Raw genomic sequence first — 27,368 nt, forward strand, 5'->3', positions numbered from 1 at the left:
TTGACACATTCTTCATTTTCATGATTAACATAAATCCATGGAAATTATAAGCAGCTGGATAGCACAGGATTAAAAAAATGGTTACCCTTTTGAACTTAAATTCTTAATATTCTTAATTATAAAGTATTCTTTTGTTTCTAAGAATATAATCAATGAAGTTATTGTTTTTTATGTGGTTGTTAATTTTATGACATATTTTCCGAATTCTCTTACAGTAAATAATAAAAAGGCTCTCTGTCTATTTGTGTAAGTTTGAAGTCAGATAGGGCTTCTTGCCAATGAAACAAAATAGAATGTCATTATGTTAACAACATGCAGCCCATTATTCAAGGAAGAATATAAATGGATCTGAAACGTTACTGGATGAAAAATGCTAAATATCATCTCGTATAATAATGATTGTTCAAAATCTTATTTTAAAACTTGTATAATATAAGCTTGACAATGGTGAATTTGCTCAAGAATTAACTAAAAAAGGTGTCATCTGAGGCAAGTGATCTTCTCTCTGTCCAAATCACTTATTTTATAACTTGAGCAGAGCAATATAAACCTGCTGCCATGGGAGAAAAACAATTTTAATTATTATTTTTAAAATATTACTTGCTAATTTGATCTCAGTTGAATTGTCTAAACTGAAAACTCATTTTTACTCTTGTCCTTTGCAATATTTCAGGACATATGGAAGCTTCTAAACTTCTGAATTACATTATGAGAAAATACTTTCCTTCTTAGCCAACACTATGTTCTTTGATTCAGAAACAGTGGATTCATAGGACTGCAGTAGGTGAAGTGGGTTGAGGCAGGGAAGGAGATGGAATGTAAACATATTGAACAACAAAAGAGGTAACATAACTTTTAAGAATAATTTTAATTCTTGATCTGGATTTATTTTTACTATATTTCAAAGGAACACTTAGCAGTATTATCAGGATATCCAAAGCATTCTTTTATATCAAAGTTAGGACTTTGTGATCATATCCTGCAGACTTAGACCTTAGGAATAATGATATATAAAGGTACAAATATTAATTTGGACATGGTTTTTGATTTTTAAAATATAACCCAAATAGGAATAACATTAATTCTATAATTTATTGTGATAGTAATGTTTATTCTACAATGCATCAAGGAGAGTTGAATTATATATTACATAAAATTCTTCAAATTTTAAATTAAAACATACAAGGTATATCTTCAAAAAGATATTTTCCAGTTTATTAGGAAATGCTGTTATAATAGTGAACATATTCAACAATATGAAAATATCAGTGCTAAAATTATGAATAGAGAAAAGACGTCTAATATTAAGTATCAAATTCTTCACATCAAAAAGCTAGAAACAAAACAGAAAGTCAAATTTAAAGTACAAGAAAAGAAATTATAAAAAAATAAGACATGAAATTATAAAGATAAGAAATAGAAAAATAGCAAATAATAAGAAAAAATAATAAAAAAGTTAAATTATTGAAAACTTCAATAAAATTTATAAACCCATACCTAGACTGAAAAGAAAAATGGAAATATTCAATGTAAAAAATGAAAAACTAGAATACTTCCCAATTAGTTTTATGAACCTAATCCTGATGAAAAGCCTAAAAATATTATGAAAAAAATGAAATTGCGGAATAATATTTTCCATGAACAAAGATTTTAACTATTTTTATGTATGTACTTTAAAATAAAATTAAATAAAATCCCTCCAAATTGTAATCACAACAATCTTTATCTGTTGTGTATATGGAATGCTAAGAATTAATTTTTTTAAAGTTCTTGCTTTAAAAATATTGGAACTTTGTTGGGATGATTAATCTCTTAAGTATCTCAAAGTCTGCAATTTATGTTGGAGATAGTAATCACTAAGTAGTTATACATGGACCCTCTAGGAAGAAACAAATCTGGCAAGAATCTATATGCCAATTTGATCGTGTATTATTTAAAAATATTTAATTATTTTTAACTTCTGTAACAATAAAGAAATCTCTCTTATTTCAAAATACAGTATTTCTGAAATTTGTATACATATTACCTGTCTCAAGTGGGATAATTTTTTTGTTTGTCTTTTGTTGTTGTTGTTGTTGTTGTTTTACCAAATATAATGATGAATAAAATATGTATTCACCTGGTAGTCACCACATTTATTTACTTTGATAAACATTCTTCATTTACTCTAGTGGGAGGTACTGTTGTCACATGGCAAAATGTGCTTCTGTATAATTCCACAACAGGGAGCAGTTATGAGCAGAGAACAATAATCCAATCTATCATAAGATCCAGCTCCCAAAATGCACTTTCCTAAATAAAGGAAGGGATGCTACCTCAAAGCAACTTTTTCATATCAATCACTAACATAATAATTTTGACACTTTTTTAAAGTTTGCTTATTTATTTTGAGAGAGCACACAAGCAAGGGAGGGGCAGAGAGAGAGAGCTGTGCAGGATCTGCACAGTTGGCACAGAGTGCAATGAAGGGCTGGAAGTCACAAACCTCAAGATCATGACCCCAGCTGAAACCAAGAGTCCGACGCTTAACCGACCGAGCCACCCAGGTGCCCCAGTTTTGGCACTTTTTAACATAATGTAACATTTGAACTGCAAATACAAGACCTGGTTCCGATTGGTGAGGCCTGGGGATCTGCATGGAAATAACGACAAAGAATGAGTGACATAAACCTTCCTGTTACATATTATTATATGAATCAAAATTCCAAAATATGTGAAGAAAACTAATGCTAAAATGGATAGCAAACGAAATCAACATTTTTAAAAGTTCACTCCAAATCAATTAATAATAAAACAATCTAAAACAGTTTTATAAGAAATATATTTATGATTCTTAAAAAGATGAATAACAGCAATGTACAGAGAATGAAAATTATAAAAATAGGTAGAATTGACACAAGAAGCAATTGGGTGCCCTGAAAAGGAAATATAGAACCACTGAAAGTCACCACACTACTGAATGACTGCAGAGTAGTCCTGAGGAACTCCCGGGGATGCAGGATTAAGAGATAAAGACGCTAAATATTTGACAACAGTCCAAGAAATGGAGGGTAGGTTTAGATGTGTCAATATAGCTCTGAGAGGAGTTCCAGAGGAAAATAGTAGGGGAAAAGGAGGAAAAGAAACGTTTGAAAAGAAAATGGTTGAGACATTTTTGCAGAGTTGAAGACATGTAACTTCAGGCTGAAAGTGATCACTGAAAGCACAAAGCAAGGTATAGATGATAAAGAAATAAATATCAATGGGTAAATTCTTTGTGAAGCAAAACATGGGTGGTAAAGAAAGAAGAAAAACCCACAACAAAAAACAATTATCAACAAAAGAACCATCAACCCAGAATCTGACACTCAATTAACCTATCACCTAAAAAAGTAAGTAAAATGAAGACATTTTTCCCCCTAAGGTTTGCTGTGGAGTTTATTGATCCTCATATATGAGAAACCTATATTAAACTCTATCCCAATACATAGTTTCACCACTGTAGCTTTAAGAGCTTTAAGAATGTATCAGAACATAGGGTGAAATAGCAAAAAAAACTCCTAAAAGACATTTTCAGACACACAAAGATAAGGAGTGCTTTACAATCCACAGCCCGTACTGCAAGGGCTATTGTAGAAATATCCTGTATAACCACAATTTCATATCATTTAGGAACTTACAAGTGACTCAGCGTTCGCTATTTTATTCAAATTCTCAACAATCAGAACCAGTATTATTTATGTCATCTTCAGCAAATAATAAAATTTAAGATGCAGGAATGAAAACTAACAGGCTCAAATTCTTACAATAGTACTAGCACTCTAACACAACATTTGTGAATTCAATTCTCATGTGATTTACAATATATTTTTTAAAAATGCCCGTCACACAGATGTGACCTACCAGATAAAAGGAAGGATTCTGGAATTGTTATCCATTGCTAAGAACAAGTCCTGCAAATATAAGTTACTGTATATCATCTACTGTCAGAGAGGAATGAGTTGCTAGGATTTTCCTATTTGTCTAGAGAACCCGAGTAGAAATTTACAATTCCATAAGGACTGTTTTCTAAGGATTTGACATGGCCATGTGTGTGTAACTATTTATTGTATTTCCTTATTATTTATTTTGTTGACTTCATTTGGTTCATTATTAATTGGACAACTGTAATGATCTTTGGAGAGTTATATTTGCCTTGCTGATAGAGTCACCATTCAGCTCACATCTTATTCTAGGTAACTGATAAAGGATTTACGTATCTTTTAAAAAATGTAAAAATAGGGCGCCTGGGTGGCTCAGTTGGTTAAGCATCCGACTCTTGGTTTCACCCCAGGTCATGATCTCACGGTTCATGAGACCGAGCCCCACATCAGGCTCTGCGCTGAGAGTGTGGAACCTGCTTGGGATTCTCTGTCTCCCTCTTTCTCTCTGCCCCTCTCCTACATGCTCTCTCTCTTTTTCTCTCTCTCAAAAATACATAAATAAATATTAAAAAAATAAATATACAAAAATAGGATCCAGAGAATTCTTTATGGAGACCATAAGACTATAGGCTTTTACATGTTTAAAGAAGATAACACAGAGATTAATTTTCACAGTTCTGCATAAACTCACACATTTCTTTTCTAGGTATTTATTTCTGGACAATAGGAAATTTACATAATTGGCCGCATGCTTTAAAATAATCAATTACTCAAAACATAAACATAGAATAAAATAAATTAAAATAATAATTCAGACCTCATGCTATGGATATGGAAAGTGACTAGTTGATGCCCATTATTGTTATTATAAAATATAAATCTATTTCCCCAAAGCACAAGAGAATTTACCACTGGTTGTTTTAGGGTGTGGCATGAACTAGTTAGTAATATTTTTGGCTTTGATACACCTCTGAGAGAAGTGTACTAAAAATTTGAACTGTTCCCATTGGTGGTACGTGTTACTCAGAGTGCATGTAGTAAATGAGGATTGTGTCATCATGGAGAGGAAAACTAATTATTTCCAGTGCCCTCACCCAAATTTAAGTGTGCTAAAATATACCTGCTGGATTTTAATAGGGCTGGTATTTACAAAGCTCTCTGTGGTTATGCGGTCATGTCTATAAAAGAATATAAAATTTATTGAAGTTAGTTAAGTTACTAACCTGCAAAATGAAAGAGAGCCAATGACCTCAACATTGGCAGTTTCCAACTAATGAAAATGGAATATGTGATTTCTAAATGTCAATACACATTTAAGAGGCAGGATAAATATAATTGGTAATAGCCTACAGGTTCCTGCAGGTCAAGACTGTGGAATCAGATATGCCTATAGTTAGGGGACAAAAACCAACAGAATTCAGGAGTGTAGAGAGTTAAGCCAGAGAAGTCTCTAAATTTCTAGCACGAAGCTAAGCAATCAGATAGTCAGAGAGAGACTGACAAGTAAAGAAGACTGAAATGGACTCTGGACAATATTGGGAGAACACAATCTTGATCCTGGCAGAACCCTTATTTGTCCTTCATGGTATGACCCATGGGAAGACCTCAAGATGTAATAATAATCAAAAAAATAAAAGCAATAGTTAACAATTAATGACCTTTAGCAGGTACAAGACACATATATCATGTAATTCTCCTAACGTAATGAATAGGAGGCTATGATTAAACACTTTTTTTATACTGCCCTCTTTACTTCACCAGGCATTCACCCTATCTCTGTGTCTGATATCAGATCCTACTATATGTCCATTCTCCTCTGTTTTTATAAAGATTGACTTTTCTTTTGATTAGTGTCAGCATAGTAAATTTTCCTCCATCCATTTGCTTTTAATCTATATGTGTCTTTACAATTAAAGTGGATTTCTTATAGACCACAGATAGCTGGGTCATGTTTTTTGATCCATTCTGACAATCTCTGTCTTTTGACTGATGCATTTAGACCATCCATCTTCCAAGTGATTATTGACATGGTTGCAGTAATAGCTACCATATTTGTTACTGTTGTCTATTTGTTGCTCTCGATGTTTCTTCTTGTTTTTGTCTTCCAATCTTTTTCTACCTTTTGTGGTTTTAATTGAGCATTTTATATGATTCTATATTCTCTCCTTTCTTGGCATATTGATTTTATTCCCTTTTTTTTTTTTTTTACCTTTTTCCAGTGGTTGCTAGAGTTTGCCATATTCACTTACAGCTGATCCAAGTCCACTTTCAAATGACGCTATATCATTTCATGGGTAATATGAATACTTTATAATAGCAAAAATAATCTTAATTCCTCCTTTCCATCACTTGGTTCATTAATTAATTTCATTTATATGTAATTGTATATATGTATATATAAAAGTATATATAGTACTTACATATATAGTATATATATATATATATACACATATATATATATAAGCATAGCAATCAAATAAATTGTTGGTTATTATTATTTTGAACAAACTGTTATGTGTTAGATGAGAGTAAGAACAATTTTTTAATTTTTCCTTCACTTATTCCTTCTTTGATGCTCTTCATTGGCTTACACAAATCTGAGTTTCTGGTGTATATTTTTGTTTCCTCTAAATAGCTTTTAACATTTTCTAGAAGACATATCTACTGGCAATAAATTCCTCCAATTTTTGTTTGTCTGAGAAATTCTTTATTTCCCTTTCACTTTACAGGATAGTTTTCTAGGTTACAGAATTCTAGGGTGGTATTTTTTTTCCACAAAACTTTAATTATTTGATCTCATTCCCATCTTGCTTGTATGGTTTCTGAGAAATTGAATGTAATTGTTATCTTTGTTCCTCTATAGGTGTGGTGTTTTTCCTCTGGTTTCTTTCAGGACTTTTTCCTTATCTTTGATTTTCTATAATTTGAAAATGATATGCCTGGGTGTAGGTTTTTTGGGTGGAGGCATTTATTTTGCTTGGTGTTCTCAAAGCTTTCTGCATCAGTAGTTTGGTTTCTGACATTATTTTGGGGAAATTCCCAGTCATTATTTTTTTCAAATATTTCTCTTCTCTCTTTATTCTCCTTTGGTATTCTCATTATGTATATGTTACACCTTTTGCAATTGTCCCACAGTCCTTAGATATTTTGGTTTTCTTTCCCCAGTCTTTGTTCTCTTTGCTTTTTAATTTTCAGGGTTTCTACTGATATCTTCTCTAGCTTAAAGATTTTTTGTTTCCCTTATCTTATGTTCATCTGTTTGTCTCTTAAAGTCCTCATATGAGTGAATTCATGTGATTTTTGTCTTTCTCTGACTAATTTCACTTAGCATAATACCCTCCAGTTCCATACACATAGTTGCAAATGGCAAGATTTCATTCTTTTTGACTGCCAAGTAATACTCCATATATATACATACATACTATATATATACACACACCACATTTTCTTTATCCATTCATCCATCGATGGACATTTGGGCTCTTTCCATACTTTGGCTATTGCTGATAGTGCTGCTATAAACATGGGGGTGCATGTGTCCCTTCGAAACATCACACCTGTATCCTGTGGATAAATGCCTAGTAGTGCAATTGCTGGGTCATAGGGTAGTTCTATTTTTAGTTTTTTGAGGAACCTCCATACTGTTGCAGAGTAGCTGCACCAGCTTGCATTCCCACCAACAATGCAAAAGAGATCCTCTTTCTTCGCATCCTCGCCAACATCTGTTGTTGCCTGAGTTGTTAATGTTAGCCATTCTGACAGGTGTAAGGTGATATCTCATTGTGGTTTTGATTTGTATTTCCCTGATGATGAGTGATGTTGAGCTTTTTTTCATGTGTTCTTTGGCCATCTGGATGTCTTCTTTGGAGAAGTGTCTATTCATGTCTTTTGCCCATTTCTTCACTGGATTATTCGTTTTTTTGGTGTTGAGTTTGATAAGTTCTTTATAGATTTTGGATACTAACCCTTTATCTGATATGTCATTTGCAAATATCTTCTCCCATTCTGTCTCTTGCCTTTTAGTTTGGCTGATTGTTTCCTTCGCTGTGCAGAAGCTTTTTATTTTGATGAGGTCCCAGTAGTTCATTTTTGCTTTTGTTTCCCTTGCCTCTGGAGACGTGTTGAGTAAGAAGTTGCTGCAGCTGAGGTCAAAGAGGTTTTTGCCTGCTTTCTCCTCAAGGATTTTGATGGTGTCCTGTCTTACATTTAGGTCTTTCATCCATTTTGAGTTTATTTTTGGGTATGGTGTAAGAAAGTGGTCCAGGTTCATTCTTCTGCATGTCACTGTCCAGTTTCCCCAGCACCACTTGCTGAAGAGACTGTCTTTATTCCATTGGATATTCTTTCCTGCTTTGTCAAAGATTAGTTGCCCCTACGTTTGTGGGTCCATTTCTGGGTTCTCTGTTCTGTTCCATTGATCTGAGTGTCTATTCTTGTGGCAGTACCATACTGTCTTGATGATTACAGCTTTGTAGTATAGCTTGAAGTCTGGGATTGTGATGCCTCCTGCTTTGGTTTTCTTTTTCAAGATCGCTTTGGCTATTTGGGGTCTTTTCTGGTTCCATACAAATTTTAGGATTATTTGTTCTAGCTCTGTGAGGAATGCTGGTGTTATTTTGATAAGAATTGTATTGAATATGCAGATTGCTTTGGGTAGTATTGATATTTTAACAATATTGTTCTTCCTATCCAGGAGCATGGAATCTTTTTCCATTTTTTTGTGTCTTCTTCAATTTCTCTCATAAGCTTTCTATAGTTTTCAGTGTATAGATTTTTCACATCTTTGGTTAGATATATTCCTAGGTATTTTATGTTTTTTTGTGCAACTGTAAATGGGATCATTTCCTTGATTTCTCTGTCACTTCATTGTTGGTGTATAGGAATGCAACCGATTTCTGTGCATTGATTTTATATCCTGCATCTTTGCTGAATTCATGAATCAATTCTAGCAGTTTTTTGGTGGAATCTTTAGGGTTTTCCATATAGAGTATCATGTCACCTGCAAAGACTGAAAGTTTGACCTCCTCCTGGCCAATTTGGATGCCTTTTATTTCTTTGTGTTGTCTGATTGCAGAGGCTAAGACTTCCAATACTATGTTGAATAACAGTGGTGAGAATGGACATCCCTGTCTTGTTTCTGACCTTAGGGGGGAAAGCTCTCAGTTTTTCCCCATTGAGGATGATATTAGCATTGGGTCATTCGTATACAGGTTATATGATTGCAAGGTATGCTCCTTCTATCCCTACTTTCTTGAGGGTTTTTATCAAGAAAGGCTGCTGTATTTTGTCAAATGCTTTCTCTGCATCTATTGAGAGGATCATATGGTTCTTGTCCTTTCTTTTATTGATGTGATGAATCATGTTAATTGTTTTGCGGATATTGAACCAGCCCTGCATCCCAGGTATAAATCCCGCTTGGTGGTAGTGAATAATTTTTTTAATGTATTGTTGGATCTGGTTGGCTAATATCTTGTTGATGATTTTTGTATCCATGTTCATCAGGGAAATTGGTCTATAGTTCTTCCTTTTATTGAAGTCTCTGTCTGGTTTTGGAATCAAGGTAATGCTGGCTTCATAGAATGAGTTTGGAAGTTTTCCTTCCATTTCTATGTTTTGAAACAGCTTCAAGAGGATAGGTGTTAACTCTTCCTTAAATGTTTGGTAGAATTCCCCTGAAAAGCCATCTGGCCCTGGACTCTTGTTTTTTGGGAGATTTTCGATTACTAATTCGATTTCCTTACTGGTTATGGGTCTGTTCAAATTTTCTATTTCTTCCTGTTTCAGTTTTGGTAGTGTATATGTTTCTAGGAATTTGTCCATTTCTTCCAGATTACCCATTTTATTGACATATAATTGCTCATAATATTCTCTTATTATTGTTTTTGTTTCTGTTGTGTTGGTTGTGATCTCTTCTCTTTCATTCTTGATTTTATTTATTTGGGTCCTTTCCTTTTTTTTTTTTTTGATCAAACTTGCTAGTGGTTTGTCAATTTTGTTAATTCTTTCAAAGAACCAGCTTCTGGTTTCCATGATCTGTTCTACTGTTTTTTTTTGGTTTTGATAGCATTAATTTCTGCTCTAATCTTTATTATTTCCTGTCTTCTGCAGTTTTATTTGTTGTTATTTTTCCAGCTCCTTAAGGCATAAAGTTAGGTTGTGTATCTGAGATCTTTCTTCCTTCTTTAGGAAGGCCTGGATTGCTATATACTTTCCTCTTATGACCGCCTTTGCTGTGTCCCAGAGGTTTTGGGTTGTGGTGTTATAATTTTCATTGACTTCCACATACTTTTTAATTTCCTCTTTAACTGCTTGGTTAGCCCATTCATTCTTTAGTAGGATGTTCTTCAGCGTCCAAGTATTTGTTACCTTTCCAAATTTTTTCTTGTGGTTGATTTCAGCGTTGTGGTCTGAAAATATGCACGGTATGATCTCGATCTTTTTGTACTTACTTAGGGCTGATTTGTGTCCCAGTATATGGTCTATACTGGAGAACGTTCCATGTGCACTGGAGAAGAATGTATATTCTGCTTTAGGATGAAATGTTTTGAATATATCTGTTAAGTCCGTCTGGTCCAGTGTGTCATTCAAAGCCATTGTTTCCTTGTTGATTTTTTGATCAGATTATCTGTCCATTGCTGTGAGTGGGGTGTTGAAGTCTCCTACTATTATGGTATTACTATCGATGAGTTTCTTTATGTTTGTGATTAATTGATTTATATATTTGGGTGTTTTCACATTTGGTACATAAATGTTTACAATTGTTAGGTCTTCTTGGTGGATAGACCCCTTGATTATGATATAATGCCGTTCTGCAGCTCTTGATTTTAAAGTCTAGATTGTCTGATATAAGTATGGCTACTCTGGCTTTCTTTTGTTGACCATTAGCATGATAGATGGTTCTCTATCCCCTTATTTTCATCTGAAGGTGTCTTTAGGTCTAAAGTGGGTCTCTTTAAACAGCAAATAGATGGATCTTGTTTTCTTATCCATTCTGTTACCCTATGTCTTTTGATTGGAGCATTGAGTCCATTGACGTTTAGAGTGAGTACTGAAAGAGATGAATTTATTGTCCTTATGATGCTTGTAGTGTTGGAGTTTCTGGTGGTATTCTCTGGTCCTTTCTAATCTTTGTTGCTTTTTAAAATATATTGAAGTATATATATGTATATATATATATATATATTTTTTGTCATCTTTTCTCCCCTCAGAGAGTCCCCCTTAAAATTTCTTGCAGGGCTGGTTTAGTGGTTACAAACTCCTTTAATTTTTGTTTATCTGGGAAACTTTTTATCTCTCCTTCTATTTTGAATGACAGCCTATGCTGGATGAAGAATTCTTGGCTGCAATTTTTCTGATTCAGCACACTGAATATATACTGCCACTCCTTTCTGGCCTGTCAAGTTTCTGTGGATAGATCTGGGGCAAACCTGATCTCTCTTCCTTTGTAGGTTAGGGAATTTTTTTTCCCTTGCTGCTTTCATGATTCTCTCCTTGCCTGAGTATTTTGTGAATTTGACTATGATATGCCTTGTTGATGGTCGGTTTTTGTTGAATCTAATGGGGGTCCTCTGTGCTTTCTGGATTTTGATGTTTGTGTCTTTCCCCAAGGTAGGAAAGTTTTCTGCTATGATTTTCTCACATAACCATTCTATGCCTATTTCTCTCTCTTCTTCTTGTGGGACCCCTATGATTCTGATGTTGTTCCTTTTTAATGAATCACTGATTTCTCTCATCCTTAAATCGTGCTCTTTTGCCTTAATCTCCCTCTTTTTTTCTGTTTCATTATTCTCTATAAGTTTGTCCTGTATATCGCTGATTCTCTTTTCTGCCTCATCCATCCTTGCCGCCACAGCATACATCCATGATTGCAGCTCAGTCATAGCATTTTTAATTTCATTCTATTTTTTACTTCTTTTATCTCTGAAGAAAGGGATTCTAATCTATTTTCGACTCCAGCTAGTATTCTTATTATCGTGATTGTAAATTCTGGTTCAGACATCTTGCTTGTATCTGTGTTGGTTAAATCCTGTGTTGGCTGTCCTTTCTTCATGCTCTTTCTTTTGGGGTGAATTCCTTCGTTTTGTCATATTGAAGGGAGAAAAGGAATTAATGAGGTAGAAAAATTGAAATAAAATATTAAATTTAAAAAAATGTTAAAATTAAAAAATAACACACACACACAAATTGAATAAATGATGCTAGATCCTAGGTGTGTTTGGTCTGGGTGTTGAAAGTGGTTTGACAGATTAGAGAATAAAGGGGGGGAAAGAAAAAAAGGAAATAGTTTGAGAATTTGAAAAAATGAATACACTGAAGTAGACTAAAATGAGATGATGGGGGTAAAAAAGAATTTGAAAAATATACACAAAAATAAAGACTATAGTAGAAAAATGAAAGAAAAATATTTTTAATAAAAATTAAAAATAAATATGATTTTTTTCTTTTTCTGTATTCAAGAAAAAAGAAAAGAAACAAAAAGAGAAAAAAGATAAAAAAGGAAAGAAAAAAGGAAATCATTTGAAAATTTGAAAAAGTGAATACACTGTACTAGACTAAAATAAAATGAAGTAAAATATAACTTGAAAAAATTTACATAAAAGCAAAAAATATAGTAAAAAAATTAAATAAAATATTTTTAATAGAAATTGAAAGTAAAAATGAAGTTTTTCTCTTTCTTCATTCAAGAAAAAGAAAAAAGCAAAAGAAAAAAGAAAAAGAAAGAAAAATAAATAAAAAGGAAATTGTTTGAAAATTTGAAAAGGTGAATACACTGAAGTAGACTAAAATAAAATGATGGAAGTAAAAATATTTTGAAAAAATTTACACAAATTAAAAAATATAGTAATAAAAATTAAAGGAAAATATTTTTAATAAAAATTGAAAATAAAAATGAATTTTTTCTCTTTCTGTATTCAAGAAAAAGAAAAGAAATGTAAAAGAGAAAAAGAAAAAAGAAAGAAAGAAAAAGAAAATTGAATAGATGAACCTGCTAACAGATTGAAGTAGGACTGAAATTACTTCATTTTCCCCTAGAAGTCAGTCTATGTAGCACTTTACAGTCCATAAACTAAGCCGGCAGTGAGACTTGTGTTCTTGAAGAGCGAAGTTGGCCCAGTTGGGCGGGGCTCAGTGTAATAGCACTGCTTTCCACTAGATGGCGCTGCTATCCTACTGGGGTGGATTGTTGCGGCGCTCGTAGGTGCGCATGCGTATGCGCGGGAGCGGTGAAAAATGGCGCCACCCGGCCACCCAGTCTGTTCTCCCAGATCAGCAATCGCGCACCCGTCCTTTGTCTTCAGCTTTTGTCCATTCCCTGCTTTTTCACTCTCCGTGACCAGGCCCCAGGCAGTACCTCTGTCCCAAGTTTTGCCTCAGATGGGACTGTTTTCCCCGGCCCCTTACTTCTGAAGGGCTGCGGCTTTGACCCATTCCGCCCCTCTGCTGGAGGGTCTCACCTAGCAATGGACGAATGAGCAATGGCCAAATGTCGGCTGCACCCAGGAACGCTTGCTGGACCCTGCTGCTGCTGGTGCCCAGAGACTGCAGCCAGGTGCCAGCCCGCCCCAGAAAAAGTTCGCGAGTTAGTGTAGCAGCAGCGTTTCAGGGATTATGGAAAATCACAACACACATCTGGCACCAGGCTTCACCCTCAACGACCTTGCTCCAGCACCAGCGAATGTGGCCATTTTCTGGGGTCTGCTGGGACTAGGTGGCTTCAACAGTCTCTACCGAATGTCCTTCCAGCAGTGGAACCGCTTTTTTCCCATGTGGCCTGAGAACCTCCTGGACCCCACTCTGTTCCTGGGGATTCGCCCTTTCCACCAGAGCCTCACCAGGTATCAAGCTGCAGAGTTGCAGCCTTTGCACTCCCCTTGTTTATAGTCTTAATGGAATTTAAACCCTCTCCTTTCTCCTTTCTCCCTTTTTAGTTTAGGCCCTGCGGCTGTTTCCAATTTTCCACTTTCTCTCCAGCTGCTCTTGGGGAGGGGTGCTATTCCCGTATTCTCCCCCCCCCCAGTCTCCGTCCTCTCTCTGCCTGCAAAAGCGGTTCCCTACCCTCAGCGGCTTCTTGCTCCCCAAATTCACTTCTCCGCACCATGTACCTGCTGAATTCTGTGGTTCAGGTTGTGCTGATTGTTGTGTTAATCCTCCAATCAGTTTTCTAGGTGTGTAGGATGGTTTAGTGTTGGTCTGGCTGTATTTCATGGACGCGAGACGCAAAAAACTTCTGTGCTGTTCTGCCATCTTGGCTCCTCCCCAAATATCTCTTATTAATACAAATTTGTGACATGTTCTGAAAACTGCCTTCCTAACATACACTTCTGCAGGTTTTATTTGATGTAGAAAGGTATCCAGGCAAAGATACCAAATTCCCCACCTCTCTTGCTGCTAAAGACGGCCTTAATTCTTTCCCTAAAGGCAAAACAATGAGGGTTTCTGAGTAAGTTTTTACTCTCCTGTTGTAGGTGCTATATATTATTTGCTTCTTTTTCATACTGGAATGTGGTCATGAGATAGAGGTGAAGGAGTCATATCTAGATCATAGTGATCAAAACCACATGGAAGGGGTGGATGATTAGAAGATTTTGATCCTAATGACAACCTGGAATAGCGAGTGATACCAGTCTTGATGGGCCCAGTGTCAGATTCCTCTTTTCTTTATTTGTTTTTAATTAAAAAAATAGCTTTATTGAGATATAATTTACATGCCGTATAATTCACTCATTTACAATATACATTTCAAGGGGTTTTTTTTTAGTATATTCACTGATATGTGTAATCATTACCACCACTATCAGTCAATTTCAGAACATTTTCCTGACTTCAAAAGAAACCTTGTACCCGTTAGCTGTTACTCCCTCATCCCCCGGCCCTAGGCAACCGGTATAGATTTCACTATTCTGGACTTTCATATGAATGGAATCCTATGATATTTGGTCTTTTGTGATTGACCTCTTTCAGTTAGCAACATGTGTTCAAGGTTGATCCATGTTTTATCATGTATCACTATTGTGTTCCTTTTTGTGGACAAATACTCCCATTGTACGGATATACTGCATTTTGTTTTTTTAATTTTTAGTTGATAGTGGTTGTGTTGTTTCTACCTTTTAGCTTTTATAAATGATGCTGCTATGAACGCTGGTGAACAGGCTTTTTGTGTGTGTGCGGACATGTGTTTTCATCTTTCTTGGGTATATAACTAGGAGTAGAATTACTGGTCATATGGTAATCCTATATTTAATGATTAAAGAACTGCCAGATTATGTCCTAAAATTAGCTAAATTCCTAAAAAGAAAGTTTCATAAATTTCAAAAAACATTTTGAAATACTTACTTTATTTTCCCTATGTTTAGGAAATTCTACCAACTCTTTGTTCACTGTAACTTATATAATAAGATGTTGCAGATTTACAACATTAGCCAACATGAAAGAGATGAATAATTCACATCATGATACTTTGTCATACCCCATTCAGAAAGAATCCATTATGTAACAACTTAAAATTTTAGAAAGAAAAAAAAAACCCTAGGCATTATAATTTAAAAGATTTACCCCTGGCTTTCCTTAAAGAGCAAACTTTTTTTCAAACTTTAGAAAATAAACTTGAAACTTTGTTATTAAATACTTTTTTTTCAGAAAAATGTTAGTTGAATGAGAAAAAGATAGGGATGTGCCCTTTTATTTATATCTTCCTGGTTGGTAAAGCGTGATACTGAAAAAGAGGGTGAGAAGAAAATGAAAGCATAGCTTTCTGTGGGTAATCCTTGCTCAGGTGAATCACAGTTGGCTCAGACCCACTGAAGGGACTGTTTTAGAAATGTACTCTGTCTGTAATTTTATGGCTAGTCCTTAAGGTATAGAATATGTTCCATATTACTTATTATCATAGTGTGCCAAACTAATGAATTAAAAATAGTTAATGTTGGAACTTAAAAAAAAAAAAAAAGATCTTTGCCAAGTGGAAGAAGTGGATTCAGACAGACATGCCCGAGCGGTAAGGAATAGAAACATCTATCACTGGTTCTGTCACTATATTCTGTGCAGGATATATAGCAGATTGGATATAGGTCATAAGTTATAACAGATGCTAATGTATAAGTTACGTATTCAATATTTATAAAAATTTTACCTATAAAAAATATTTTGCTGATTGCAATATGTTAACAATAGATATCTTCTAATAATTCTATAAGAAGGAGTATTTTAAAAAGTAATTAATTCATGAACAAAAAAAATTCTAATAGATGTAAATAGATGGGGGGTGGGAGGGAGGAGAGGGTGGGTGATGGGTATTGAGGAGGGCACCTTTTGGGATGAGCACTGGGTGTTGTATGGAAACCAATTTGACAATAAATTTCATATAATAAAAAATAAATAAATAAAATAAAAAGAAAAAAAAATAGATATATGCCCAGGAATCTGCACTGAGGACCCCCACTCTCGTTCACAGCCCAGACTGAGATCCACTAATGTACCTGAGATCTACCAACTACTAACATACCTGAAGAGGAGTGCCTGGTCCTGCTGTTCCCTCTGGACCAATGGATAATGCCATTCACTGTCAGATAGGCACACAGACTTCTCATTTATATTTGATTATTGTAAATATGATACATTTCTCTAAGTGCAAATAAAGATAAACAAGTAAAGTCATGCATGTCAATGAAACTTTAGAAATGGGTAATGGATAAAAATAAAATAACTATTTGCAAATGTGACAGAATTTGATAGACTTTGATCATGAGGCCAGGCAGATAGTAAGCCAAAAACATATAGCATCTTAGATATATTTTTTTCTTTTTTTTTTTTTTTTAATTTTTTTTTTCAACGTTTATTTATTTTCGGGACAGAGAGAGACAGAGCATGAACGGGGGAGGGTCAGAGAGAGAGGGAAGCACAGAATCGGAAACAGGCTCCAGGCTCTGAGCCATCAGCCCAGAGCCCGACGCGGGGCTCGAACTCACGGACCGCGAGATCGTGACCTGGCTGAAGTCGGATGCTTAACCGACTGCGCCACCCAGGCGCCCCAGATATATTTTTTTCTAACTACTCATATCCAAATGGCACCCATTGGTTTTGTTTCTTAATTGCATCTGAGTTTACTACCAAAACTAGGGCACTCCTACCTGTGTTACTGAAACATCTTTTGTTATAATTTTATGTATAACATGTATTTGATAAGGGAGACAGGTTACATGAGGTAAAATAAAGTTTTTCTCAATATTTCCTCAAATCCCCAGATTCCTTCTGGAGATAACAATTAATTTAGTTTTGTTTTGGATCCTTCAAAAGTGTTTCATGCAAATACAAACATAAGTTATCTTAAACACATAAAAGCACACTGACATATATTTTTATTGTTATAAAGCTTGCAGCATATTCTCTATAATGTTCTACAATTTACATATCCCACTTAACAATATCTTAGAGATAATTCCATGATAGTTTCCATAAAAACAATATTTGCTTTCCTGGCAGCATAGTATTCTCCTATATGAATGTACAATGACATATTTGATACATTAAGCGATGTATTCTTATTTTATTTTGCATATACATAATGCAATGAATGTTCCTTACTAATGGATATTTGATACGTTTCCACATATCTTGGTTATTATCAGTAAACATGCTCCAGTATATATTCATATTCATATAACCCTGGACACTTGAAGAGTAAAATGAATTGTTGGAAGTAGTTATATATATTTATTCTTTGATTGATATTGACAAAATGATATCCAAACACTTATATCAGTTTACTCTCCCAGCAAAAATATATTGAGGGGCTTGTTTTTTCTTCCTCCTTGTAACAATTTTTAAAAATTTTACCACTGTGACAGGTGAAAAATAACAACTTATAGCTTAATTTTCAATTTCTCTTATTACAAGTGAGGTTACATATGTTTTTGCAAGTTTAACAAATGATTTTTTTTCCTTTTAGGTATAATATTTTTAGGTATAATATTTATGTCACTTTGCACATTTTTAATTACGTTGTTTAGCTTTTCTTGCTGATTTTTAGGGGCTTTTAAATATGAATAAAGTAGACTTTGTTTTCTTTCATATGTGTCTGTTTAGCTTTTGGCTTTGTTTCTGGTGTTTGGCCAACCATCTTTGTTATGAATTCATACTTACACTTCTTGATCTCTTAGGACTGTGTCGGTGTCCTTGACATTTGTCTCTGCCTGCGCCCAGCACGCTGTCTGGACATAGAAGACATTATATGAATATCTGTTGAAAAAACTGTCGAAGTGTAAAGATGTTTATACTTCTTAATCCAAAATCTGTTTCTACTCAGTTTCTATCACCTTGTAAACTTTTTAAAGAGAGAATCATTTCTTCCCAGTCTTATTTCCTGTTTTTCCAATATACTTTAGATTGAAATTACAATGAAACTGTGAAACAGTTTGTGCAAAGCTTACATGTTTAAATGCTGAAAATTACATTATATTTTAAATAATAATGTCAGGGTGTCTGGGTGGCTCACCCAGTTGAGTGCCCACTCTTGATTTCAGCTCAAGTCATGATTCCAGGGTCATGGGATTGAGGTTGGCATTGGGTCCTGCACTGCGTATGGAATCTGCTTAGGATTCTCTCTCTCTCTCCCTCTGCCCTTCTCTCCAACTCACATGAGGGTGCTCTCTCTAAAATAAAATAAATGAATAATGTCTATATTTTGTAATCACAAGTATTTGAATCATTTGTGGCTCAGCCAGAAAATAGTTGAAATTACTTTAGTATCTGACTAAAGAACTAACTTGTAATTTATTATAACAACTTATGAATTTAAAACATCCTATGTGATTCAAAATGGATTAAAATTGATTTAAAGCAAGTTTGTTGCTATTGGATAATTATTTCAAATCATTAGCATGCATTAAACACACCACTTTTTATTATAATCTCAAAAAAATTAGGACCTTGAAAAGGCATTTATGTGTTTCTTCAACCTCAAATTTTGCCATTAAAAAAAAATCAAGCAATGATTTCATCATTCATATACTGAGTTAATGAGACAAAGAGTGAATGCCACATGTGAAATGGTCCAATTATTTGCTCAGTAATCCAATATTTTCTGCATCATTAATTTTTCCACTTTTTATTTAGCGACTCTAAGGATGTTCAAGATAAGGAAAATTTATGTTGATTAATAATGCGTCAAAGAAATTTTATACTTTAAGTTTATGGGTTATGATTAATAAATTGTCAGTGTAGCTCATATACTTTATTTAATCCTAGAAGTCATATATTCAAAATCAATTAAGAAGGGCTTTGGTTTTGTATTGGGATGTAGAAAGCTTAAAAGAGCATAGCTCCCATGCCAACAGTGACAAGTTGGATAATTTACCAATTCATAAATTTTCTTGAATCCATCAAAATACTGAGGTACAGGAAAATCAAGAAGTCTCAAGTCTAGGGAAATACAGGTGTCTCCAAAGAGACACAAGATGTAAGTACTGGTTAGAACACTGTTAAACATTTTAACAAACTTCTACATGCTGCTGTTGGATAGTATAACAATAGTATAGAATCCTTGGAGTTATAGACATAAGGGAAGATTGTACTTAATCTCAAACTTTTGTCCACTCCCATCTCTGGCTGCTTGGGAGAAAGACATGGGTCAGGTGGTAAAATTAGAGATTGCCTCCTGTTTGATCAGGTGTTGGTGGAGAAAGTGGCAACAGTTATGCAAAAGACACAAAGCCCCACTTAGATTATTATGGCCTTTCTCCACTTGGACAGAAGTCTTATCCCACTGAGTGAGGGGCAGAAAACCCGGTAACTTTCAGGAACATGTGGAAATCTATTGCAGCTTAGAGAAAGAAAGACGGAAAAAAAGGCCTTTGAAACCAAGACAAAGTCAGAATTTTAGAGGTTCTCTGCAACTGGTAGAGTGGTAGGGTCACTAAGAAAATCCCAACATCCCAGAGCAGAGTGGTTGCCTAAGACTGACACTAAAGCAGGACAAGAAAGAACCCTTTCACCACCACCAACCCCATCACCAGGTTGTCAAAAGGTGTGTGATAACCAGAATCAGTGTACTGTTGAGAGAAGGGCAAGAACATGGAGACACTTCTGATGAGTCAATATATAGAAAGTCTAAACCTAAAGGTGGAACAGTGGTGAAATCGTAACAACAAAACCCCAAATCACCTCATCCTATAACTAAATTAACTCACACTGCCACATTAAGAACCTAGCATAAAAAGAGACATGTCTATTTTCAGACATCAACAATACTTATCTCATTTTGTACTGTCTTACACACAAAGGCCAGCATTCAACAAAAATTGCAGAGCAAAAAAGAAGAAAAACAATATACTGTTAAGATACACTGGAAGCAACTAATGGACCTATGTTCATATAGGACCCAGATGTTGGAACTATCAAACAGAAAATTTAAATTAACTATGATTAATGTACTTAAAAACTCTTGTTAAAAAAGTGGAAAACATGCATGTATTGTATCATAAAGAAAAAAATTATGAGAACAGCTTTTAAATTTTATTAGGATGAACTCTATAAAAAAATCAAAGGGAGATGCTTGATATAAGAAACACAGTAACTGAGATAAGAAAAATGTTTTTGACAGGCTTATTAATAGACTTAAGAGAGCCAAAAACAGAAGAATGAGTAAACATGAAAATAGTTCAATAGCAATTAACCATGCTAAATTATAATGAATTTTAAAAAAGAATAAAAAACCTTGAAAGAACTTGGGACAATATCAGTTTAATATTGCTATAATAGGAATCACAAAACAGAAAAAGCGTGGAAAGAAAGTATTGTAAGTTAACGAGTGAGAATTTTCCAAAAATACTGAAAGACATGAAACCACAGATCAAAAAATTCACAGAACGCCAAGTGGAATAAAACAAATAAAACACCTGGACAAACATATTCAAAGTTCTGAAAACCAGGGGCACCTGGGTGGCTCAGTCCATTAAGCATCCAATTGGTGATCTCAGCTCAGGTCTTGATCTCCAGGTTGTGGGTTCAAGCCCTGCATTGGGCTCCATATTGGGTGTGGAGCCTACTTAGAAAAGAAAAGAAGAGAAAAGAAAAGAAAAGAAAAGAACTGAAAACCAAAGATAAAAAGAAAATCTTAAAGAGAGTCAGAAGAAAAGAACATATCATATATATAAATATATGCGTATAAATTACAGCAGACTTTTCAAGAATTTACATCAGGAGTTATTGAAGCCAGAAGATCATCAAGTGACTTCTTTTAAAATGTCTAAAGGGGGAAAAAAACATCAACCTAGAATACTCTAGCATAAATAACTTTTAAATATAAAAAAGAAAGAGATTTTTTCAGGTTAAAAAAACACAAGAGTTTATAATAAACCTCCACAACAAAAATGTTAAAAGAAGTCCTTCGGGCAAAATGTATATGATAAAAACTTGAATCTACTATACAATGGAATGAGGAACACTGGAAATAGTATAAATAAAAGTAATATAAAATTAATTTTCTTTCATATTTTTAACTGCTTTATTGACTGACTAATCAGCTCATGGTTTAATTATGTCTCAAACCTGAAATCCAGATGTTTTGTTTGCTGTGTTGTTGTCCAAAGCTACATGCTGAAAATCAAGCATTTATTATTTCACACAAACTGATGTCGGAATGAACTCAGTCAACAAGTGAATTGAATGATAATTATCATCCCCTGTCACTCATCATCAGTACTGTTAAAGTCAATTTACAATTATTAAAATAAAGTTATCGCTTTTCTACTGCTTATGAAAAGAATTATAAGGAAAATGCTAAGGTGGGGGAATGGAGATATAAGAAAATCCCTGTCTCCTTGAAGCATAAATTTTACCCCTCTCCAAACACATAGATTTGCTCATTAAATTTTTTTTAAAAATTTATTTTGATTATAGTTGACACTCTTACATTAGTTTCAGGTGTACAACACAGTGATTCAACTTCTCTATATGTTATGCTGTTCTCACAAGTGTAGCTACCATCTGCCACTATACAACGCTAATACGGTATCATTGACTATATCCCTTACACTGTGCTTTTTATTCCTGTGGCTTATTTATTCCGTAACTGGAAGACTATATGGCCCACAACCCCCTTCACCCATTTTACCCATCTCTCCACCCTCCTCCCCTCTGGCAACCATCAGTTTCTTCTCTGTATTTATAGGTCTGATTCTTTTATTTACTTTTTTAAAGGCTTATTTATTTTTGAGAGACAGAGAGAGAATGGAAGTAGGGGAGGGGCGGGGGGGACAGAGGATCCAAAGCAGAGTCTGTGCTGACAGCAGAGAGCCGGATGCAGGGATTGAACTTACAAACTGTGAGATGATGATCTGAGCTGAAGTCAGACGCTTAACCAACTGAGCCACCCAGGCACCCCAATCTGCTTTTAAACACAGATAGATTTAATTAAATCACAGTGATGATCTCCCCTACCCCCCCGCCCCCCGCCAAAGCCTAATACAAAGTAAGCTATGCTTTTGATAACATGGAAGTTAACATTTAATAGCTAAAATCCTTAATACTCATAGTTCACAATGCAGAAATAAACACTGCTTTCCAACAGTATCTGTCATTAAAATTCAGGTACAGGTTTGTTACTAAAATAAGGTTTCGTAAGCAAGGTGAAACTTCTATTTGGTACTCTCCCTATATTTTTGCTAATAAAGTGCTGGGGGAAAGAGGGTTGAAAGCCAATAAATCTATGTTACCAAAATTTTCATGGAGTTTAATGACAAATATAATTCTGTCCCTTCCAGTTTTACTAAAGAGCTCCAGAATTCTGCATCATTTAGAAGTCTGTGAATAATTCTGACATCCAAGGTTATTGTAACCCTCAGAAAGAATTTTCTCAAGTGATAAAAATTTCTAACTTGTCAAATATTTAGTTTTATTTCTCAGGCAAGTTATACTGGCAAGTACATCTATGGGATACAATATTTATATGTTCTTCTTGATCATGTGGACAGGGAGTTTTCAACTAGGCAACAAAATATAAAACATATCACAAAATAGTATACTTTGCAAAAACATGGAACTTTCAAACATATCCTATCCAAGTACTCATGTTAAATCCTTTAAAAAACAGAATATCAGTAAGGCATGGAGGAAAATGGAACGTATGGTTCTTTACACACAATAAAGGAAAATAATGAGTCCTTAAGTATCATTAGGATGGAAGCTTCTCAATCCCAAAGAGAAGCAACAGACGTGTTGGGGGGAGGAATTGGCATAGAAAATAAATAGCAAATATCACACTGAGTAGGAAAAAAATTAGCTAATTACATGCTTTCATCTCTGCTTACCAGAGGAGTAAAGCCTAATTTTAAAGAAATGGAAAAGCTTAATGAATGCCAAGAGTATTTTTTTCATGCACTATGGCTCTTTGGCATAGAATCTATATGCATTTATCCAGATGTTATGGGTGGAAATTGTGGGATTTAATGGTAACTGGAAGTGTGTTTGAAGTACAGAACAGTAATAAAATGAGAACGGATGAGTATGCTTGAAAAAAACAATTCTATTTTATTCTTAAAGGAATTTAGGATCAGACTGTGTTATAAGTGCCAAAACATATTGGAGATAAAGACGCAAACACAAAATTGCCTTTTTCTTAAAATTCCACACTTGAAATAAAGTTGAAATAAAGTTACAGTAGAGTGAAATTGCCTAAAAACAGTTTTGATGTGAACTATTTAATGGGTCTCTAAAAGATACATTTTAATAACATATGGAATATAAAGCTCTTTTTTTCTGACTGTGCTCCAGTGAGTATCCCTTCTATGTGACATGAGAGTGAAATGAGTACCACATGGTGGTTAAGAGCATGAACTGTGGAACTTGCAGGCAGGGGATAAAACTCAGTTCTATCACATGTGAACTGTGTCACACTGGACATGTGACTAACCTTTCAGACCTCAGTTTCCTCCTCTGTAAAAGGTAAGAGCACCCCCCTTAAAGAATTGCTGTGAGGATTAAAGTCGATTAATGCAAATGATTGGGATTATTATTACCAACAGGTTCTGTGCAGCGTTTACTCGGTTGAGTATGATTATACTGACCATCAATCTGGACCACTTCTGATGCCACGCGGGTATATTCTTCTTGTCTCATGAATGATATAAGCTCAGATGATGCCTCGAGGCTGTGTTAACCCTGTTGAGTGACCACGAAGAGATCACTGTGGTTGCTGAGGAATGGAGAGGACACTGCACTAAAATTTATTTACCTTGTGTGGGGCAATAATAATTACCTGTGTATATTTGGAATAAAAACTAAAAGAAAAGGGGAAAATTTTGATTCCCTCAAAAATCCCATAGGAATTAAAATTTGAAATATTTTATAAAGAAACTTAAAGTACAAATTACCTGATTCACTTTTTGAGATTTAAACTTTATTCAGAAAATATATCTGAGGAGTTATTCAGTTGAATGAACTAATACAAATGTAATGTTATTCAACTAACTTCCAATTAGTTCATGCTTTATGGAACCAAGATTTTATTTGTTACTTATTTTTCTCCTTGTTTTATTCAACAGCTGAATGAGAAAAAAAGTCATTTAAAATTATATGAGGATCACATTAATCCTTGATATTTTTTTAACAGTTATATCATTCTGAAACCTTGTGTTCAGACTAAATGCACCATTTATCAGGGAGTAATAAAAATAAAGTTACCATTTTGATCTCCATAGGAAGCTAAATAATTTATCTAAAGCAAAACTCATGGTATCATGCTCACCATTAACTCATGTAACCATACTTTCAAAGTGATTGGCAGTTGGGTTCCAAAACTTCAGTATAACTCCTAGCAATAAAGAATGGATGGGGCATTTACAGATGATCTGCTCCTTTCTTCACTGAAGCAGACACAGAAAAGGAAGAGTGGCTCTCAGTTAAATAAAAAGAACCAGATTGAATGCGAAGTGACTTAGCATCTAGGCCCAGTTCTGCAATCATCTAATTTCCAAGAAAGAAGTGTGAAAAAAATTTTGTTGAGAAAATTTTAAAAAATAGTAATATGACTAATAACAGGAAAAATAAAAGTTTATTCCCTTGACATTATTAAAGAATAAATTTTAAAAATGGCATATAACTTCTGTTAAAAGGAAGTTCAATGGTACTGTTAACATTTCCAAAGAAACGTATTTTCGAGTTCTCATGAATATCCCCAGTGGGGCCCATCATGGTTTTACTTATTTCACATAATAGGACTCCCAAGTGTAATGGGAGGGAATATGCCAGGAAGAAAGTATCTGGTGGCCAAGGAAGGAGTTCCTTAGTACTCAGCAACAATGAACGAAATGAAGAGGAAATAAAGCGCCTACTCTGCCCAATGCAAAAGATTGAAAGAAAATCTCTATCTATTTGGCTAGTAGTGTCACATGATGGTTACAAGTGGGAGAACAGCACAAGCAGAAATGAGAAGGAGAAAGCAGTGGGAAAAATAAAGACTACAAGAGCAAACGTCAGTGCCACCATCCAGCAAAATCAAGTTACTTAGTCCAATGCTCCACACTACACACAACGAAATCTCAAGCTATATGCACATAGCACAGCATAATGATTTAAGAAAATAGTAAAACACAGTATTTATTTGGGGATAGTTCCACTGAGAAAGGTTTAAATAAAAAAATAATATTAACTTGTCTAACATCACTTATTTTTCACAGTTTCTCTGTAGCTGAGGCTTTAACTTTCCCTTCCAGTGATATAATGTAAATTGTTGCATTTATTATCAATTTTTATTCAATTTTCAATTTTTATTCATTTATGAAAGCTTTGGTTTCTTAGAAGCCATTTTTAAAAACTAGATTGTTTCTTTACAGGTATATTATTTATCCTCAAAAAGCAGTATGAAGTAAGTCGTCAATAACAACTTGTTGATTTTATCTTCACTGATTCATGATGATGAAATTATTTACTCCTACTTACTCTAGACCTTTAACTCCTTCCCTCACATTCTAATTTAATTAAGTATTGATTTTTAATGGCAATTTAAAAATACATTATTAAATGTAAAGTTCTTTTGCTAAACTACCATCTATTGAACTGTTAAAAATGATTATATCTGGGGTGCCTGAGTGGGCAGTCGGTTAAGCTTCTGACTTCGGCTCAGGTCATGATCTCGTGGTTTGTGAGTTCGAGCCCTGCGTCGGGCTCTGTGCAGACAGCTCAGAGCCTGGAGCCTGCTTCAGATTCTGTGTCCCCTCTCTCTCTGCCCCTCCCCTGCTCATGCTCTGTCTCTGTCTCAAAAGTAAATAAAACATTTTTAAAAAATTTTAAAAAGATTACATCTAAGCCATTTGTGTAACATTATGCGTGAATATATTTTACTTCCAAATATTATCACTAATTTAAAGTAGTGAAATTTACTGGTATATCCCCAATTCAAGCAAACTAGTACTAAAACGCATCGCCAGCATAAAATTTTAGGAATATATTGTAGTACACTCAAAGAGTTCCTTCTTTCCTTCTTTCTTTTCCATTTCTGCTGCCAGTCCCATACTTCAGTTTCTGATTATTTCAAGATTATGCAGTTTAAGATTATGAAGTGACCTTCATGCCTACATTTTTACCCAGTTTAACTGTTCCTGTGTGTTTCTGAGAAATTAATGGTTCTAAAGCATTTACTTCATGTGTCACCCTCCTATTAAGAAACTCCATTGGCTTTCCTACAGAATAAAACCCACACTTCTATGCTCACCGGGTGTCCCATAATCTGACCATGATCTAGCTTTAGCACCGGCTGGGTTGTAGCCATACTGCCCCATGAACTATTGTGAAACTGCTCATGATCTGTGAATATTTGACCCCATTCTCTCCATCTAGAATGCCTCTCCTTCCATTTGTATTTCCATATGTTTGAAATATTCAGCCTCAGCTATGAGCTAAATACCGTCCCTACTGAGAACTGGTATTTCTGTCACACACACTGCTTTAATCACAAAACATCATAGTTTTGTGAATATGTTTTATGACTGCTTTTTGGTAAACTATTTAGCAAGGGCTACTTTGTTTTCTTTACAACCCCCTCTCTGCTCAGCATTGTGCCTTTCTCAAAACACACTCATTAAATATTAAAATAAAATCGCTGAACTGATATGTCGGTGTGCCGTATTTTCCTCTGTCCTGATTTTCAGGGAAGAATATTCACCTCAGAACTGAATATTCAGTGCTCTGAAATTGAGATGATCTTTAAAATATCTGAATTGTTTTTATTGAGATATAACTGACACATAATATGAATTGCATGTGTGCAACATAGTGATTTGTCTACACCGCAAAATGGCCACCATAGTAAGTCTAGTGTCCTAGTATCACCATATAAACTTACATGATATGCAATGCAGTATTGTTGGCTCTATCACCGTGCTGTACTGTTACGGCCCTGTGACTTATTTATTTTATGACTGGAAGTTTGTATCTCTTGACCCCCATATCCCATTTAGCCCACTCCCAATCCCT

General features: G+C 34.6%; 1 long non-coding RNA gene across 1 annotated transcript; it reads right to left on the reverse strand.

Annotated features, from left to right (window-relative positions):
- Nucleotides 1-1,638: 1,638 nt before the first annotated feature.
- Nucleotides 1,639-26,017, reverse strand: LOC123599207. The gene is made up of 5 exons (XR_006713040.1): nt 24,579-26,017; nt 23,963-24,056; nt 18,042-18,109; nt 16,405-16,523; nt 1,639-2,632 (listed from the first exon to the last, which is right to left on the reverse strand). It is a non-coding gene; the product is annotated as an uncharacterized LOC123599207 (long non-coding RNA).
- Between the last annotated feature and the right edge of the window lie 1,351 nt (nt 26,018-27,368).

The sequence above is a fragment of the Leopardus geoffroyi genome, chromosome C1 (assembly GCF_018350155.1).
Source record: "Leopardus geoffroyi isolate Oge1 chromosome C1, O.geoffroyi_Oge1_pat1.0, whole genome shotgun sequence".
Classification (NCBI taxonomy): Eukaryota; Metazoa; Chordata; class Mammalia; order Carnivora; family Felidae; genus Leopardus; species Leopardus geoffroyi.